A 6076-nucleotide genomic window follows, 5' to 3' on the forward strand; every position below is an offset into this window, starting at 1 on the left:
AACCCTCTCTGACCCGCTCAGACACCCCAAACAACTTTGTTACCACTTTGTCCCCCCAACCGGGGGGCCGACGGCACCCGGTGCTAACCCACCCGGCACCTCTTATCATACTTTCTCATTTGCATCTTGAGCCACATAGCTAAATCATACTTTTCATTTATCAATCATACTAATCCCATTGGGTCACAATACATCTATATCATCATTAGCATCTATGTCCATATCAATGTACATAAGCCGAAAAGGCTAACAAAATAGTATCCAAAATATAGGCCGACAAGGCCAAACACATCTAACCATATACACATGTCTGCGAGCCTCTAAGAAGAATATGTCATGTCATATTGGCAGGACAGGATCCTGCCGTGCCTATAAGTATGAACACAAAAGAATCTATACCAAAAGTTATAGCTCCGAATAAAATAGAGCTCCGTTGTGTAGTCTGTCACACCCCTACTTGATGGGGCATGATGGGCACCCGACCCTTACGGGCGGCGAACCCGATCCTCGTGATACTCATAATCTTACTTGGACTCTTAAATCATGAAATGAATGCATAATGGAAGCCTTTCAAAGAACAACATGCTTTTCGTCTTTCTCAAATCAAGTAAAATTCGTAATCATATGAAATCCGTAACATAATGCATAATGATACATCGGCTTACGGTACACAAGGCGACATGCTATATACGTGACTACGTACGGGGTAAAGTCTCTAACATGAACCAAGATACCATAACATAGATACTCGACTCGGCGTGACTGAAGAAATGGAGCTCGCCTAAAATTAAAACACTCTTACTCCTTGTACATACACCGCGTGGCATGAAACGCAGCCCTCGAAAAGGGGTCGATTTAAATATGTCGATATGTAAAGCATGAAATACGGAAACGGGATCATCTTAAATAGGGAGTATAGAAAGTCATAAGGCTTGCCTCTGAAACATAAATCATGCGTATCAATATCATATCCAGCCCATTATGGAACTGAGGAACATAAGTAAATAATCATCATGTACATATGCATGCATAACGTGTCCCGGCCCTCTAGTGAGGGACTCGGTGAATAGGATCACCATATGCCATCCTGGCCGCCATCCCCGTATCATCATATCATCATCATATCATATAACGTGCCCCGGCCCTCTAGTGAGGGACGCGGTGAATATCATCATATACATATAACGTGCCCCGGCCTCTAGTGAGGGACGCGGTGAATAATGCGGTGGAGTTGTGCACGAATACATGCCTGGCGTGGACGCGGAAAAAGTAATAACGGCTAGCACGAGGCGTAGTAGTGAGAAACCATATGCATAAAAATTATCATTTCAGACTCGATAGATAAGTAAGTAATCACGCTCGAGCATTAAAATGATAGTCATATTAAATCCGTTCTAAATGTCATTAGGACTACGTTAAAGAGAGTCTTAGAGATCATAGACATGTATCAAACCAATCCGAGACCACTCATGAAAGATATAGACATTACTCGTTACGGAATCTTCTACGAACGTATCGAAGCGATCCGAGCCCGTCTATGAAAGTTAAGGACCTTATCCGACATAGAACCCTTTAGGAACAATAACTCTTTATGCAAAATTTACTATCCAATGATACAAAAGACACAAGGACCATAGCTCGACTATATTGAGAGTGCGAATATCAAGAAGTGAATAAGAATCGTAGACATGCTCGGATCTTAGGAATAGAGTTACCCCAAGGCTCGTATCATATCATATCATATCTTACTTACGTCTAAGACATGCCAAAAGAAAGAAGGGGTAAGCTTTACATACCTGTTCCACCTCTTATTAGCTACGCTTATTCATCCCGGCTACGTAAGCCTACACTTAAAAGGATTCACACTAACGTTAGACTCTCTTTATTACATTTGTTCCAAATTTCAAATCAAACTACTCTATATATTCGTCGAAAATCGGGCAGCATCTCCCGTTTATATGCCTAGGCCAAAATCACGATTCAGCAACCAATCAACAACAACAATAACACCAACATCAACAACACTATTATTCATACCAACATATTCCATGAACGTCCCACACGACGTTTTTCAACGGACAACAACAATATGCACTTTCTTCCATCCCAATCAAGGAGTATAATCTCATCAATACGCCAACAATGTTAGATACCATTTTTATATGAGTAAATCAGTCCATCCACACGGCCACAACACGTTCAAAACAGCCCATAAACACAACAACTGCAATACAACACTCTATGACCTTTTTCTCCATAACTAGTTTCATTTTTAAGGCTTGCTAGACCTTCAAATAAACTCAACATAAAAATATGGGATAAATAACATACCTTACACTTGAATAAACTCAGTCACATCAACTTTCTCCAACGCCAAACTTAAGTAGAAGCAAGAACAATTACCTTTCACGGACTAGTTTGGCGTAATCTTGTTAAATTCTTGATTTATCGGACTATAATATTTGGGAGATGTTTGAGAGGCTTCTAGGACTCTTTGGAATGATTAATATGCTGAAAAAAGGGGCTGATGGGGTATTTATGGCCCCCTAGGTCGGTTCCACCGACTTATTCATGTGGGACCCGCGGAACCATTTGGCAGCTTGGGGTCTTGCTCTTAAAATGGCCATAACTCTTGATTCTGACACCGTGTGAGGGCCCACGACCTATGGTTGAAAGGCTCTTTCAATTATCTACAACTTTTATTCTTTGTATTTTTCCAAATTCCAAACTTATAATGCCGTTTTTGCCCCTCCAAGCCAACTCATCCGAAAACGTTTCCATAAATCGTCCTTTTGGAGGGCTTATGTCCATATTTGGCTTATGGGTCCTTCTTAGGACTTGCTCAACTTTCCATGTACAACTTGTATCACTTATAATATATCCTTTACAAAATCCCAACATGTGGGCCCCACCTTAACTCATGGTTTCGGTATCATCGAGTGATCACGTTAACCATTTACTCCATACACTCTCCAAATGTCATATATATGTTCTTATGCTCGGATAACATAATCTTCATCCATAATCCTTGTGTAACTCTTTGCTCTCCCTGAGCTCATACTAAGCCGTCCACAAAGTCTCTTGATAACGAAATTTTCCGTGGGTGTAACATAGTCCACGAGAGATATAACTATGGATCAATTTGTCTCCACGGCCACCGGGCATGGCGCAGCGTCCACAAATAAAAGGACGTCAGTACGAAGAATGTACTAAGTATGTAAAGCATGATCAACATCAATAAGAAAGTATAATAGACAACATGTGAAATGGCATAGGATGGGAGATAATACTATCATCATCATAACACTTACTTGCTCTTCATAGGGACATTCCATTTCTATGGTGTGTCCGTGTACATACATCCATATCCGAATCCGTATTCGTATCCGTACTCATTTACATTTCGTATCCATATTCGTATTCGTAGTCATATTTCCATTCACACTCATATTCATATCATATACATGTCACATATATTGCATATACTTAGCAAATTCGTACTAATATTGATATCATATACATAGCATACCCGACCACGAAGGTTTGGTGTTTCACATACAGCCCTACCAAGGCTTAGTGTCACACATACACTGCCCTACCAAGGCTCGGGGTTATTCGTACCAATGCCCAGGTGGTGCGCGCGCATTATATATATATATATATATATATATATATATATATATATATATATATATATATATATATATATATATATATATATACGTATATATATATATATATACATATTTACTATATTCTACCGGGCCATATAAGCTCGGGATTTCATAATAGCCATACATAGGCACACATGCATATAAGCTCTTAAGCATCTTTAGCATCAATACTATTGTTGTTCATTACATCTATCCCTAGAGGATTACTCGTCGTATAAGGAATTTAGTATAATCGTCTCATATCGAGGATCATGAGCTTAGTAGCTTTTAGAGATAGAATCATTGGAGAATATCATAGGCTCATAGAAGAATAGATATTTGGCCAAAGAACCATGCCTTATGAAAGAAGGGTTAGCCTTACATACCTTTCCGTTCAACTATTCTATCACTTGCACGTTCTCCTTCAATGCTCACGTTTCTACCTTCATTAGGGTTATACTATCATTAGAAAATCAATGACTTAACATACATGACTAAAGCTAGAGAAAATTGGACAGCATCTCCTTTATTTATACGACTTCTTCCATATCATATATCAACTCCCAAACATCAATACTAACATTCACAACATCATAACAATAGCCTTTATTCACCTACATTATCCTTACTTCTCAATTCACTTCCAATCATTCATATTCATGGTCATAACACACGATTACGTTCATTCATATACAACGTCTATCCCATGTTCTCAACATCATTCATAACATGATTATAATCATAATGTATCAAGAATCATGACTCAATCCAACTATTATTCAAAAATGACACTATTCCCACATTCATGACGCATTTTCTATATCCTTCTACAATCCAAGTGTTTCAACTTTCAAATACCTTAAACAACATAGAAATACCATAAAACTTACCTTAAATGGTGTAGGAATGAACCTTGGGTGCAAACACTTCACTTGAGCAAAACCTTAGTTTCACCTTCACTTGGATTTCTTGTGTTGGATGAACTTTAATGGGTTTCTTACACTTGATTCACTTAGTTTGATGTAGTTGATCACTAATATCTCTTGAATTTTTGTGGGAGAAGTGTTCTAGAAAGTTCTAGAGAGAAGGAGTGAAAAATAGAAATGAAATAATGAACTTGGTCCCCTTTTTAACAACTAAAAAATCTGATCTGTCGGGAAAATATACGGACACTTATACGGTCCGTATAAGTGACCGTGAAATCTACCCTTCAACATCTCTTCTCTGTGGCCATTATACGACACATTATACGGTCCGTATAATTTTATACTGTCCATATAAGTGACCGTATAATCCCATCAGTGAGGGACCTTCACTGTGACGATTCTGCGGACCATTATACGGACCGTATAACATTATACGGACCGTATAACTCATCTTTTCACTGATCTTGTTCTCGTCACTTAGTTTGATCTCCAATCCTTATGGAACCTTCTTAACACTTATTTATCACCTCATTAACAATCTAAGGGATGTTATAACTCTTCTCCAAAACATCATTAAGTCATCGTTAACTTGTTACTCATAAATCCTTCCCGATACATATCGTATGCCTTGCCTTCTCTTGGCAAACTTTCTCCCCTTACCTTGAATACCTTTGAAATCTTAATTAGGGTCATCAAATGTCATTCTTTATTTATCGAAATACCATATACTTCGTGCTCTTCATTAGCCTATTCACTGTGCATTAACGGAAAATTTTTCGAGGTGTAACATTGAGTTTCCTGATGTATTCCCGGAAGAGCTTCCAGGCCTTCCTCCGGAGAGAGAGATTGACTTTGCTATTGATGTGTTGCCGGACACCAAGCCTATATCTACTCCACCTTACAGAATGGCTCCCGCAGAGTTGAAAGAATTGAAGGAGCAATTGAAGGACTTGCTTGAGAAAGGCTTTATTAGGCCTAGTTCTTCCCCGTGGGGAGCACCCGTTGTTGTTTATCCGAAAGAAAGATGGCTCCTTGCGAATGTGCATTGACAGTCGGCAACTGAATAAGATGACGATTAAGAATAAATATTCTCTTCTGAGGATTGATGACTTATTTGACCAATTACAAGGCGCCAAATGGTTTTCGAAGATAGATTTGAGATCCGGGTATCATCAAGTGAGAGTTGGGAGAAAGATATCCCTAAGACAGCCTTCAGAACAAGATATAGCCATTTTGAGTTCCAGGTGATGTCATTTGGACTAACTAATGTACCGGCAGTATTTATGGATCTGATGAATGATGTGTTCAGGCCCTTTCTAGATTTATTTGTGATTGTATTCATCGATGATATCTTGGTGTATTCTAGCTCTGAGGCAGAACATGTGGATCATTTACGTACTGTCCTTAGAGTTCTTCAAACTCGAGAGTTATTTGCCAAATTTTCTAAGTGTAAGTTTTGGTTGAACTCAGTGACATTTCTAGGGCACATTGTTTCAG

This window comes from Lycium ferocissimum, chromosome 8, assembly GCF_029784015.1.
Source record: "Lycium ferocissimum isolate CSIRO_LF1 chromosome 8, AGI_CSIRO_Lferr_CH_V1, whole genome shotgun sequence".
NCBI lineage: Eukaryota > Viridiplantae > Streptophyta > Magnoliopsida > Solanales > Solanaceae > Lycium > Lycium ferocissimum.